Genomic DNA, 15500 nt, shown 5'->3' on the forward strand with positions numbered 1-15500 from the left:
TTTCGAGTACTCCACCAACATGGCCAGTGGCGATGACGCCGTTATCAGCGTTACAATACCACTTCTATGTTTCCTTGAGAAAACACTTAGGGCGATGATGGAAGAGGAGGTGGCCCAGGAGGAGGAGGAGGAGGAAGAGGGGTCATTTTTAGCACTTTCAGGCCAGTCTCTTAGAAGTGACTCACAGCGAGGTTTTTTGCAACAGCAGAGGCCAGGTACAAATGTGGCCAGACAGGGCCCACTACTGGAGGACGAGGAGGACGAGGATGAGGAGGAGGTGGAGGAGGATGAAGCATGTTCACAGCGGGGTGGCACCCAACGCAGCTCGGGCTCATCACTGGTGCGTGGCTGGGGGGAAACGCAGGACGATGACGATACACTTCCCACAAAGGACAGCTTGTCCTTACCTCTGGGCAGCCTGGCACACATGAGCGACTACATGCTGCAGTGCCTGCGCAACGACAGCAGAGTTGCCCACATTTTAACGTGTGCGGACTACTGGGTTGCAACCCTGCTGGATCCCCGGTACAAAGACAATGTGCCCACCTTACTTCCTGCACTAGAGCGTGATAGGAAGATGCGCGAGTACAAGCGGACATTGGTAGACGCGCTACTGAGAGCATTCCCAAATGTCACAGGGGAACAAGTGGAAGCCCAAGGCGAAGGCAGAGGAGGAGCAAGAGGTCGCCAACGCAGCTGTGTCACGGCCAGCTCCTCTGAGGGAAGGGTTAGCATGGCAGAGATGTGGAAAAGATTTGTCACAACGCCACAGCTAACTGCACCACCACCTGATACGGAACGTGTTAGCAGGAGGCAGCATTTCACTAACATGGTGGAACAGTACGTGTGCACACCCCTCCACGTACTGACTGATGGTTCGGCCCCATTCAACTTCTGGGTCTCCAAATTGTCCACGTGGCCAGAGCTAGCCTTTTATGCCTTGGAGGTGCTGGCCTGCCCGGTGGCCAGCGTTTTGTCTGAACGTGTATTCATCACGGCAGGGGGCGTCATTACAGACAAACGCAGCCGCCTGTCCACAGCCAATGTGGACAAGCTGACGTTCATAAAAATGAACCAGGCATGGATCCCACAGGACCTGTCCATCCCTTGTGCAGATTAGACATTTATAACTATATCCCCTTAACAATATATTCTTGTACTCCAGGGCACTTCATTCAATCCTCTTTTTTTAATTTTACCATTATATTGCGGGGCAACCCAAAGTTGAATGAACCTCTCCTCTGTCTGGGTGCCGGGCCTAAATATCTGACAGTGGCCTGTTCCAGTGGTGGGTGACATGAAGCCTGATTCTCTGCAATGGGACCTCTCTCCTCTGTCTGGGTGCCAGGGCCTAAATATCTGACAGTGGCCTGTTACAGTGGTGGTTGACATGAAGCATGATTCTCTGCAATGGGACCTCTCTCCTCTGTCTGGGTGCCGGGGCATAAAAATATCTGACAGTGGCCTGTTCCCCAGTGTTGGGTGACATGAAGCATGATTCATTGCTATGACATGAAGCCTGATTCTCTGCTATGGGACCTCTCTCCTCTGTCTGGGTGCCGGGGCCTAAAAATATCTGACAGTGGCCTGTTCCAGTGTTGGGTGACATGAAGCCTGATTCTCTGCTATGACATGAAGCCTGATTCTCTGCTGTGGGACCTCTCTGTCACGACTGTGACTGATCCAGACAGGTCTGGGAGGAGAAGGTCGCAGCGACTTGCTACTCGCGATAGCTTGTGAGTTTGCTCCGTGGTTCAGGGTATGTCATCTGGGTTTTGCCTTGTGAACCTTTTTGTCCTGACTGGGAGTTTGTAGGCATCCTCCTCAGGTGAGTCCTGTCTGCCACTCCCAGCTACTATATTAGTTTCACTTTCACTTTCAGTCATTGCCAGATATAGTCCTTACTACCAGTGCTACTCTGACCTTGGAAGGAGATCGTTTAATGGTGTTGCTGTGGAGCTCTTGTCCGGCGTGGACTGTCGTGTTTGGGATCGCCTTCTCTGCTCGTGACTGGATAAGTCTATCACTGCCATAGATTGTTTGTTGCTGTCTTCCCCTGTTGTTTTCCTAGACGTGAGTGATGGTGACTAGCGCTCCCATCGGCCTTTCCTCAGTCCAGTCTATTTAGGGCGACTGAGGGTTTTAGGTATCCTGCTCGCCGCACGGGTTCACACCCCGTCTAGGGTATCAGGGCAGACAGGTGCCAGCTGAGGGTTAGTCAGGGGTGGCCATTCTATTTCCCATCCATAGATAAGGGTCCCCCTTCCCCTCTGTCTGGTGCGACACGACCGCTGCTGGGATAGCGGTCGTGACAGTATATCTGGCCTTTTTAAAAAAAAAAAAAAAAAAAAAAGTGACATTTCTTTTTCTTTTTTTTTTTTCTCTGCTTGCTGTTTTGCTTTGTATTTTGTCTGTTCCACTATGGATCCGGTTTCGGTTTTGGCGAAACAATTACAGGGGTTATCCCTTGAAGTGGCAGGATTAAAAGCAACAGTGTTGCAGCAGCAATCCTTGGGTTCCACCGTTGCTACGGGTAACCAAGGTACTCCTGAGCCAAAAGTGGCTTTACCTGATAGGTTCTCAGGAGGGAGAGACCAATTTGTAACCTTCAGAGAAGCTTGCAAGTTATTCTTCAGGTTACGCCCTAGATCCTCCGGCGGTGAGGAACAACGGGTGGGCATTGTAATTTCTCTCCTGCAAGGAGATCCGCAGGCTTGGGCTTTCTCCCTACCATCAGACTCCCCGGCCTTACGATCAGTGGAGGAGTTTTTTGAAGCCCTGGGTCTCGTATATGATGACCCGGACAGGGTCTCACTGGCTGAGTCTAAGCTATGTGGACTTCGGCAGGAAAACCGGTCTGCTGAACTATATTGTTCCGAATTCCGTAGGTGGGCTACTGATACCTTATGGAACGACTCGGCCCTTAGGAGTCAGTTCTGCCAGGGGTTGTCTGAAAAATTAAAGGACGCGCTGGCGGTATACGAGGTCCCTGGGTCTCTTGAGGCTGCTATGTCTCTGTCCATAAGAATCGACAGACGACTCAGGGAGAGACTATTTAATTTTACGGAGGCCTCTATAGGGCAGGGATCGGTCTGTTATGGTCCAGTCGAACCAATGCAAATAGGGGGCGCCACTAGACGGGTGAATCCTCCTAAGTTCCGCCGTAGGTCAGAGGTTTGTTTTCGTTGTGGGGGGAGGGGTCATTTTGTAAAGGTTTGTCCCTCGGAACCCAAGAGACCACAAACTAAGGAGCCGCCGGAAAACTAGAGTCCCCAGATTGTGCGGAGGAGAACAGTCTGGGCGTATTCGTTTCCTCCATACGCATGTCTCAGTTTTTGTTGTCTGCTACCGTTGAGGCGGGCAATAAGACTGAGATCTGTTCCGTCTTTTTGGACAGTGGGGCGGGGGTCAACTTGGTGGATTCACGGTTTGCTCAGGCTCTGGGTTTAACTCCGGAACCGGTATGCAGAAATATTCCTGTGTTTGCCATCGACTCCTCCCCTCTTACTCAGAGAGAGTTAACTCAGATCATCCATAATATCCATCTGCAGGTAGGGGACCTCCATAAAGAGCATATCTCGTGTTATGTCCTGGACGGTCTTCCGGCTCCTATGGTATTGGGGCTTCCCTGGCTGGTGACTCACAATCCAGTGGTGGATTGGCAGGCCGGGGAGATTGTGGAGTGGAGTGAACATTGTAAGGACAACTGCTTGAGTAGTAGGTGCTCTACACTCTCTGTAACATCTTTACCTGCCTTTCTGTCAGATTTTATGGATGTGTTCTCTGAGAAGGGTTGTCAGGGGTTACCACCTCATCGTCCATATGATTGCCCGATTAATCTATTACCTGGGGCAAAACTACCTAAAACCCGGTTATATAATCTTTCCGGCCCGGAGAGGAAGGCTATGAAAGATTATATTTCGGAGAGTTTGGCTAAGGGACACATCAGACCCTCTTCTTCACCTGTGGCTGCAGGGTTCTTTTTCGTTAAAAAGAAAGATGGGGGCCTACGTCCTTGCCTGGATTTCCGGGAATTAAACCGGATAACTATCCGAGATCCCTATCCTCTTCCTCTCATTCCCGACCTCTTTAATCAGGTTGCTGGTGCTAAATGGTTCTCCAAAATGGATCTCAGAGGAGCCTATAACCTGGTTCGCATCAAAGAGGGGGATGAGTGGAAGACGGCTTTTAATACTCCGGAAGGGCATTATGAAAATCTGGTCATGCCATTTGGTCTTACTAATGCGCCTGCGGTATTCCAACATTTTGTCAACGATATTTTTAGTCACCTTATCGGGAGATTTGTTGTGATATATCTTGATGACATCCTGGTCTATTCCCCGGATCTGGATACACATAAGGTCCATGTGAGACAAGTGCTGCAGATATTAAGGGCCAACAAATAGTTTGCTAAGTTAGAAAAATGTGTGTTCGCCGTAAAAGAACTGCCATTTCTGGGGTATGTGTTGTCAGATTCAGGTTTCCGCATGGATCCAGAGAAAGTCCGGGCGATTATAGACTGGGATCTGCCTGAGAACCTGAAGGCATTGCAACGTTTCCTGGGGTTTGCCAATTTTTATAGGAAGTTTATAAAGAACTATTCCTTGGTGGTCAAACCACTGACGGACATGACCCGAAAGGGATCCGATTTTTCCAAATGGTCACATGCAGCCAAAACTGCCTTTGCATCTCTGAAGGAGAGATTGACCTCGGCCCCTATTCTCGTACAGCCAGATGTCTCGCTTCCTTTTATTGTAGAGGTTGACGCATCAGAGATAAAAGCGGACAGACTCATTCGGGCTTTTCATAGCTCCCATCCGGAGAGGCCTGGTCTTGAGGGTCCAGGGGCCCCTCGTAGATAGGGGGGTACTGTCACGACTGTGACTGATCCAGACAGGTCTGGGAGGAGAAGGTCGCAGCGACTTGCTACTCGCGATAGCTTGTGAGTTTGCTCCGTGGTTCAGGGTATGTCATCTGGGTTTTGCCTTGTGAACCTTTTTGTCCTGACTGGGAGTTTGTAGGCATCCTCCTCAGGTGAGTCCTGTCTGCCACTCCCAGCTACTATATTAGTTTCACTTTCACTTTCAGTCATTGCCAGATATAGTCCTTACTACCAGTGCTACTCTGACCTTGGAAGGAGATCGTTTGATGGTGTTGCTGTGGAGCTCTTGTCCGGCGTGGACTGTCGTGTTTGGGATCGCCTTCTCTGCTCGTGACTGGATAAGTCTATCACTGCCATAGATTGTTTGTTGCTGTCTTCCCCTGTTGTTTTCCTAGACGTGAGTGATGGTGACTAGCGCTTCCATCGGCCTTTCCTCAGTCCAGTCTAGTTAGGGCGACTGAGGGTTTTAGGTATCCTGCTCGCCGCACGGGTTCACACCCCGTCTAGGGTATCAGGGCAGACAGGTGCCAGCTGAGGGTTAGTCAGGGGTGGCCATTCTATTTCCCATCCATAGATAAGGGTCCCCCTTCCCCTATGTCTGGTGCGACACGACCGCTGCTGGGATAGCGGTCGTGACACTCTCTCCTCTGTCTGGGTGCCGGGGCCTAAACATATCTGACAGTGGCCTGTTCCAGTGTTGGGTGACGTGAAGCCTGATTCTCTGCTATGACATGAAGCCTGAATCTCTGCTATGGGACCTCTCTCCTCTGTCTGGGTGCCGGGGCCTAAAAATATCTGACAGTGGCCTGTTCCAATGTTGGGTGACATGAAGCCTGATTCTCTGCTATGACATGAAGCCTGATTCTCTGCTATGGGACCTCTCTCCAATTGATATTGGTTAATTTTTTTTTAATTTTTTTTTAAAATTTATTTCCCTATCCACATTTGTTTGCAGGGGATTTACCTACATTTTGCTGCCTTTTGCAGCCCTCTAGCCCTTTCCTGGGCTGTTTTACAGCCTTTTTAGTGCCGAAAAGTTCGGGTCCCCATTGACTTCAATGGGGTTCGGGTTGAAGTTCGGGTCGAGTTCGGATCCCGAACTCGAACATTTCCGGGAATTTCGGCCGAACTTCTCGAACCCGAACATCCAGGTGTTCTCTCAACTCTAGTCACCACCTATGAAACCCTGCTCCTGGCCCTAACTCCTATCCGTATGGGCACCTCTCGATGGTAGAGATGCCCATACACAGGAACCTAGAAAACCCTGGTGTCCCTCAGATGCCCTTGACTTATGACAGGGCAGAGACAACCCGCTCCTTCCCTGGTGAAGGAACCAGCATCTCACTGAGGCCTAGTAAACAACAGAGGGGGGGAGGAATACAAAACACAACAAGCGGAACACTTAATTTCTAAGGATGATGGATGATGGATGATGGATGATCAAGACTTCAACTAGAACCACACTCCAGCTCTTCCAACACCAAATCAAGCTATCCAGAGCAAGGAGTGATGGGTGGAGTCAAACTAAATAGGGGAAGGTAAAGGTCACATGATCCACACCTGAACAGGAGGTGTGGACATACAAGCAACACACAGACAAAGTGAAACCAAAAGATGCTGTCAGATCACTAATGAGCAGATAATCTTTCAGATCTTCTCAAACCTGTCACCGGTGTGACAAACTTTATCACAAGGTACAGCCCGGTGAGACCGTGCATTATTACGATTACACGAGTCTGTATCCTTTTGTTAATAAAACTAGAACGTAACCCATAGGACACCCAGAAATCATTTATGAACATTTTGGGTATGTCAAAAAATACTTTGGCATTGCCAAATTTAAAGTATACCCACCCAGAGATTTATTTTTTCCAGTCCTGCCCGTGAAACTAAATAAAAAACTAATGTTTCCGCTATGCTGCACATGCGCCCTGAATTGCCAGAAAGACATTTGCGAACATACAGACAAAGAACGTTCTCTGACCAGTACATGGTGCACCGTAGAACAAATTTTAGCCATTGAAAAAGGTTATAGGATTGCCGAGATCTGGCATTTCCCGAACACAACAGACGAGCTGTTTGCACCGTACATCAAGCTACACCTCAGAGATAAACAGGAGGCTTCCGGCTATCCCAGCTGGTGTAAAACTGATTCAGAAGAAACAGCGTACATAGAGGCATTTTTTAAAAAAGAAGGTGTTCTCCTGCGCCCTGATAAAATAGTTGTAAATCCTGCAAAAAGACAAATTTCAAAACTCTTTCTAAACTCTTTGTGGGGGAAGTTTGGGCAGCGTTCTAACTTGCCGCGTACCAGTATAGTCACAGACCCTGACGAGCTTTTCAAATTAGCTTTTGTACCATATTACGACCTCTCTGAGGTTAATTTCATCAATGAAGAGATGGCCGTGGTCAATGGGCGCTATGTAAAAGAACGTTACACCCTCAACAAAAACACAAACATTTTTATTGCTTATTTTACAACCGCCTATGCCAGACTCGAATTATACAATCTTCTAGACAGACTGCAAGAACGTTGTCTTTAGCGCGACACAGACTCCGTTTAACTAGCGAAATACCCGATGACATGTACATTACTGAGTTTGTATCCGCGGGTCCGAAGACGTACGGATAAAAACTCAACAAATGTAAAACTGTATTAAAGGTTAAGGGTATAACGCTCAATGTCGCTAACACCCGACTTGTTAATTTTGACAGTTTAACCACCTCAGCCCCTATAGCTTAAACACCCTTAATGACCAGGCCACTTTTTACACTTCTGACCTACACTACTTTCACCGTTTATTGCTCGGTCATGCAACTTACCACCCAAATGAATTTTACCTCCTTTTCTTCTCACTAACAGAGCTTTCATTTGGTGGTATTTCATTGCTGCTGACATTTTTACTTTTTTTGTTATTAATCAAAATTTAATGATTTTTTTGCAAAAAAAAGAAATTTTTCACTTTCAGTTGTAAAATTTTGCAAAAAAAACGACATCCATATATAAATTTTGCTCGAAATTTATTGTTCTACATGTCTTTGATAAAAAAAAAATGTTTTGGTAAAAAAAAAATGGTTTGGGTAAAAGTTATAGCGTTTACAAACTATGGTACAAAAATGTGAATTTCCGCTTTTTGAAGCAGCTCTGACTTTCTGAGCACCTGTCATGTTTCCTGAGGTTCTACAATGCCCAGACAGTACAAACACCCCACAAATGACCCCATTTCAGAAAGTAGACACCCTAAGGTATTTGCTGATGGGCATAGTGAGTTCATAGAACTTTTTATTTTTTGTCACAAGTTAGTGGAAAATGATGATTTTTTTTTTTCTTACAAAGTCTCATTTTCCACTAACTTCTGACAAAAAATAAAAACTTCTATGAACTCACTATGCCCATCAGCGAATACCTTGGGGTGTCTTCTTTCCAAAATGGGGTCACTTGTGGGGTAGTTATACTGCCCTGGCATTCTAGGGGCCCAAATGTGTGGTAAGTAGTTTGAAATCATAATCTGTAAAAAATGGCCGGTGAAATCCGAAAGGTGCTCTTTGGAATGTGGGCCCCTTTGCCCACCTAGGCTGCAAAAAAGTGTCACACATCTGGTATCTCCGTACTCAGGAGAAGTTGGGCAATGTGTTTTGGGGTGTCATTTTACATATACCCATGCTGGGTGAGATAAATATCTTGGTCAAATGCCAACTTTGTATAAAAAAATGGGAAAAGTTGTCTTTTGCCAAGATTTTTCTCTCACCCAGCATGGGTATATGTAAAATGACACCCCAAAACACATTCCCTAACTTCTCCTGAGTACGGCGATACCACATGTGTGACACTTTTTTGCAGCCTAGATGCGCAAAGGTGCCCAAATTTTATTAACTTTATAATAACTTTTGAACAGAACATATAAACTTTTTTTTTTACTTTTTGAACTGAAGTTAACTTTTTTGCTTAACTTTTTTTTTTTTTTTTTTTACCTTTTATAGGACAAACCTCTCCTTCCCCATGGGACAATGTGCAAAGCGCAAAGCGCAAATCGCCCAAAGATGTGGCGAAGTACATTATGCACTTTATCCCAGGTGAAAGGAGAGGTTTGCAGCAGCTGTGAGTGTAAGGGCCCTAATAGCCCTGTGTGCCTGTCCTGTGAGATGCAATCCCTATGCTAAGTGTACCTGTGTGTGGTACTTCCGGAAACACTCTCCAAAGCATAGGGCAGGGTGGTCAGGACAGTCAGGACAGAAATAGCGGGTGTCACGCCTTATTCCACTCCTGCTACAGACATGACATCTTTTTCGGGGTGACGGTTGGGTTGAGGTACCAGGAACGACACTGGGGAAATGTCGCTCGTGTAGACGGCTAAGTACACTGGTGGATGGGGCCACGGAACCTTCTGGATACAGGAGGTTCTCGATGATCTCTTCCTGAAATTTGAGGAAGGATCGTGTTCTCCCAGCCTCACTGTAGAGAACAAAACTATTGTACAGAGCCAATTGAATTAAATATACAGACACCTTCTTATACCAGCGTCTGGTGCGTCGGGAAACTAAATACGGAGACAACATCTGGTCATTGAAGTCCAGCCCTCCCATGAGCAAATTATAGTCGTGGACACAGAGGGGCTTTTCAATGACACGGGTTGCTCGCTCAATTTGGATTGTCGTGTCTGCGTGAATGGAGGAGAGCATGTAAACGTCACGCTTGTCTCTCCATTTCACCGCGAGCAGTTCTTCGTTACACAAGGCAGCCCTCTCCCCCCTTGCAAGACGGGTGGTAACGAGCCGTTGGGGGAAGCCCACGCGACTAGTTCGCGCGGTGCCACAGCAGCCAATCTGTTCTAGGAACAAATGCCTGAAGAGGGCCACACTTGTGTAGAAATTGTCCACATAAAGATGGTACCCATTGCCAAATAAGGGTGACACCAAGTCCCAGACTGTCTTTCCACTGCTCCCCAGGTAGTCAGGGCAACCGACCGGCTCCAGGGTCTGATCTTTTCCCTCATAGATCCGAAATTTGTGGGTATAGCCTGTGGCCCTTTCACAGAGCTTATACAATTTGACCCCATACCGGGCACGCTTGCTTGGGATATATTGTTTGAAGCCAAGGCGCCCGGTAAAATGTATTAGGGACTCGTCTACGCAGATGTTTTGCTCTGGGGTATACAAATCTGTAAATTTCTGGTTGAAGTGGTCTATGAGGGGCCGAATTTTGTGGAGCCGGTCAAAAGCTGGGTGGCCTCTGGGACGGGAGGTGGTGTTGTCGCTAAAGTGCAGGAAACGCAGGATGGCCTCAAATCGTGCCCTGGACATAGCAGCAGAGAACATGGGCATGTGATGAATCGGGTTCGTGGACCAATATGACCGCAATTCATGCTTTTTGTTTAGACCCATGTTGAGGAGAAGGCCCAGAAAAATTTTAAGTTCGGAAACTTGGACTGGTTTCCACCGGAAAGGCTGGGCATAATAACTTACCGGGTTGGCGGATATAAATTGTGTGGCATACCGGTTTGTCTCTGCTCAAGAACAGCTCAAAAAATCCCAGGGCCGAACTGATCTGAGCCATCTCAACCCAAACTCCAGACTGGGCGGTGAAAGGGGGAACTAATGGTGTGGCTGAAGTTGGTGACTGCCAATCAGGATTTGCCAGCACCTCAGGGACTCTAGGGGCTCTACGGGCCTGTCTGTGCAGTGGCTGCGACTTGGTAACTACTGCACGTGCCACCGTACCAGCTTCAACTGCCCTTCTGGTGCTCGCCACTTCACCATGTTGTACGGCAGTGCTGGTACTAGGTCCAGGGAGGGCTGCGCTGCTGGTGTATGCCTCACCACGTGATCCGACAGCGCCAGCCCCACTCTGCTGCTCTTGAAGCGGATCCTGCGCAACCTGTGGTCTAGCGACACGGGGCCGGGTACGCCTGGTGCTATCAGGGACCTCCACCTCCTCGTCCGAACTTTGGGTCAGAGTGCCACTGCTTTCTACAGGTTCATATTCTGACCCGCTAGATTCGTCAGATGAGGGTTCCCATTCCTTATCCGACTGGGTCAGAATCCTGTAGGCCTCTTCAGAAGAATACCCCCTGTTTGACATTTGGACTACTAAATTTAGGGGTATTCCCTGAGACTACCCAAGAAAAAAAGCAAGCCTGTCTTACAAAGGGGAGGCTAGCGAAGTACCGGAGGCCGCTGCGGTTGATAAAAAATATCAAAACTGATTTTTTTTATCGCCGCAGCGCTTGGAAAGTGATTGTGCAGTGATCAAAAAAATATATATTTTTTTGTCACTGCGCGGGGCAGGCGTGGGTGAACGCACGTGTGGTCGACCGATCAGGCCTGATCGGGCAAACACTGCGTTTTGGGTGGAGGGCGAGCTAAGGTGACACTAATACAATTATAGATCTGACTGTGATCAGTTTTGATCACTTACAGATACTATAAAAGTACAAATGCTGATTAGCGATACGCTAAACAGCGAATAAGTGACTGCGGTGCGGTGGGCTGGGCGCTAAACAATCGCTAAACTACCTAACCAAGGGGCCTAAACTATCCTAAAACCTAACAGTCAATACCAGTGAAAAAAAAAAGTGACAGTTTACACTGGTCACTTTTTTCCTTTCACTAGGTGATTGACAGGGGCGATCAAGGGGTTAATTCGGGTGATGGGGGTGATCTGGGGCTAAGGTGTAGTGTTGGTGGGTACTCACAGTGATCTCTGCTCCTCTGCTGGAACCAACCGACGAAAAGGACCAGCAGAGGAGCAGACAAGCCATTTAACACATCATATTTACTAATATGATGTGTTATCTGGCTTGTGATTCGTTTTTTTGAAAATCGCCAACCTGCCAGCCAATGATCGTGGCTGGCAGGCTGGTGACGAACTTGTCCTCTAACTTTTGCCGGCCCGCGATGCGCATGCGCGGGCCGGCTTTGAGCGAAATCTCGCGTCTCGCGAGATGGCGCGTATATGCGTGACTCTGCGCAGCGCTGCCGCCTCCGGAACGCGATCCTGCGTTAGGCGGTCCGGAGGCGGTTAAAAGACCTTGTACTGGACTACTCACTCAACTCCGATCCCGAGACGCAGAAAACAATATATATCGAGCAAAACTGAATTTTCAGAAACAGAAAACGTTTGACCGTAGAGACAAGACCGTTACGTAAAACGCAAAAGTGCGTCTACGCAAAGAGACGTCTGACTGACGACTTTACAACGCTACCTTTCGTCTATTAAACATGGCGACTCAATTTCAACACCCTTTTTCATGTATTTTAGAAGGCCCCTCAAATTCCGGAAAGAGTTTTTTTGTTAAACGTTTGTTAATACAAGCCGATAGGTTAATGTCGCACAAACCTGATAACGTCATTTGGTTTTAGGCTTGGCAGAAATTGTACGATGAACTAACCCGTTTCTTTACAAATATCAGATTTAACGAGGGAATGCCGCAAAATTTTACAGACGCTGATCTTTTCTTGCTGGACAAGGTAAATTTGGCAGTCGTTGATGATTTAATGGAGGCGGCTTGTGATAATCTTGAAATACAAAATGCATTCACCAAATACGTACACCACAGAAACTTGAGCATTATGTATCTCGTTCACAATGTTTTTTGTCAGGGTAAGAAAAGCTGAACCATAAATTTAACACTAAATACATGGTCCTTTTTAAGAACCCTCGTGATAAATTACAGAATATTACGTTGGCGCGGCAAATGTACCGCGGTAAAACACGTTTCTTTTTAGAAGCTTTTGAAGATGCTACACACAAGCCTTACGGCTATTTATTCATAGATTTAAGATCTGACACGCCTGAGGAACTACGACTTAGAACTAGTTGCACTATTTCACATCTCTACGGTTATTCACGGTAGTGTCACTGCACCTGTAAAGATGTTGAACAGAATCCGACGTAATTGAGTTCTTTTAAAAGTTCTAGTCAAAGCAAAACCCAAAAATCAATATTACGTAACGCCAGTAATGATTTGATAGCTGCTATTGGCGAGATTGCTCTCAATATCCTTAAAGGAAAGATACCTCTTAAAGAGTGCCAAACAAAATACTGAAAAGATGGCGTGTGGCTATAAAGAAATTAAGCGATAAAAAGTATCCCATTTAAGGAAAGAAGTGCATTGTGAACCAGAGCAGCGGTTTTATAGGAGCGCTGCTCGGTTTTGCAATACCTTTCATCACTAGCTTGATTGCCAACACCGCCGGTGGTTCATAATGCAGTATGCTGAGAAAATGTTCCTGGTTTCCAAAAGCGAATTGGACCGGCTTAAAAACCGTCTGTAGAAACAAATAACATACGTCAAACCGCCATACGGCGTTTAGATGATGAAATTAGCGAAATACTACACAGAAATGAACTTTAAGATGATGAAAAAATTAAGAGCTACACTACCGTGTTACAGAGATACTTGATGCTCAACAAACAGTCCGGTAAAGAAATGTCAACCTTAACTCTGATTACACAGCCGCAACCCGATCAAGAACGATTGACAAATGACGCCTCAATCAACCCCGATACTAAAGAGATACTCGACAATGTTAATATACGTTATAGAAAAAATGCTGAACTTTTGTTGAACCAACTGTGGTGCTCAGGTGACAAGTGGTACTGGAACTCTAGGGGCGAATTCATTTACAAAGATCAAGCTATACCCGGTTCCAACATTATCGACCTGATTCGCACCGCTACGCAAGTCCACGTCGTGTCTAAAGCGCCTCACGGTTGGGATAGTTTTATGGAAACTATCGCAGAGCTGAACATTCCGTCAACCGTTATCGGTAATACAAGAATGAGAGAACGTTTCGATAATTTAAAAAGAGGTTCGTCAGGCGAACCCTTTGATGCTCCTCGTACTCCTTTTAGGCAGCCGTTGTTTGTAACATCGCCAATAACGCGGGGGACTTTATTACCTAAAAAGAGAGCGTCTCCTTTGTCACAGACGGCGTGGTTAACGTTGTAAATTTTTTACTTTGAATGTATATAAAATGTATTTGCATGTAACGCATTCAAATGTTTTTATTTGTTTTACATACATTTTTTTTACTTTGAATGTATATAAAATGTGTTTGTACGCAACGTCTTGTAATGTTTTTATTAGTTTTACATAAACAGTTTTTAAATAAAATGTTTTTTCTTTTTACAATAAATCCACTATCTTGATTAGTTAAAATTGCATAAACAGTTGGGTCACATTGTTTGATAGACGCTGCTTAAAAACATTGCTAAAATGACGACTATTGCCGAGATATTGAGAAAACAGTACTACACGCCGAAAGCTGTCGGCATTTATGGCGGCGTAGAGCCCTTATTCAGAGAAGTACGAAAATTTGGAATAAAGAAAGAAGCTGTAAAAAATTGGTTGCGCAACAAGGATACTTACACACTGTACAAACCTGTTAAAAAATCATTTAGAAGAAACAAAGTTATGGTTTCTGATATAGATGATCAATGGCAGGCCAATCTTGTGTCAATGATAGATTTTTCTAATGAAAATAACGGTGTAAAATACTTGTTGACGGTCGTCTATATTCTTTCGAAATACGCTTGGGTATCCGGACTTATCAGTAAATATTGATAAGTGTCGGCTGCTATTGAGCAGATATTTAAGTTAAGTGGCTGGACCCCTAGGAAACTACAGACTGATTGGGGTTGTGAGTTTATAAACAAGCCTATGAGACGGCTTTGTGACGCCTATAAAATGCATCATTTTTTAACTTCAAATGCAGTTAAGGCGTCGTTAGTTGAGCATTTTAATAGAACTCTGAAAACCAGAATGTGGCGTTATCTTAGAGAGCAAAACACGTACAGCTACATCGACAAGTTACAAGACCTGGTGTATAGTTATAATCACGCGTATCACAGAACCATAAGGTGTCGACTAGAGTTGAGCGAACACCTGGATGTTCGGGTTCGAGAAGTTCGGCCGAACTTCCCGGAAATGTTCGGGTTCGGGATCCGAACCCGAACCGAACTTCGTCCCGAACCCGAACCCCATTGAAGTCAATGGGGATCCGAACTTTTGGGCACTAAAAAGGCTGTAAAACAGCCCAGGAAAGAGCTAGAGGGCTGCAAAAGGCAGCAACATGTAGGTAAATCCCCTGCAAACAAATGTGGATAGGGAAATGAATTAAAATAAAAATTAAAAATGACCCAATATCAATTGGAAAGAGGTCCCATAGCAGAGAATCTGGCTTCACGTCAGCAGAGAATCAGTCTCTTCATGCCATAGCAAAGAATCTGGCTTCATGTCAGCAGAGAATCAGTCTCTTCATGCCATAGCAGAGAATCTGGCTTCACGTCAGCAGAGAATCAGTCTCTTCATGCCATAGCAAAGAATCTGGCTTCATGTCAGCAGAGAATCAGTCTCTTCATGCCATAGCAGAGAATCTGGCTTCATGTCACCCACCACTGGAAGAGGCCACTGTCACATATTTAGGCCCCGGCATCCAGACAGAGGAGAGCGGTCCCGTAACAGAGAATCTGGCCTTATGTCAGCGCAGAATCTGTCTTCATGTCATAGCAGAGAATCAGGCTTCACGTCACCCACCACTGGAACAGGCCACTGTCACACATTTAGGCCCAGGCACCCAGGCAGAGGAGAGAGGTCCCGTAACAGAGAATCTGGCC

This window comes from Bufo bufo, chromosome 1 (assembly GCF_905171765.1).
Source record: "Bufo bufo chromosome 1, aBufBuf1.1, whole genome shotgun sequence".
Lineage (NCBI taxonomy): Eukaryota > Metazoa > Chordata > Amphibia > Anura > Bufonidae > Bufo > Bufo bufo.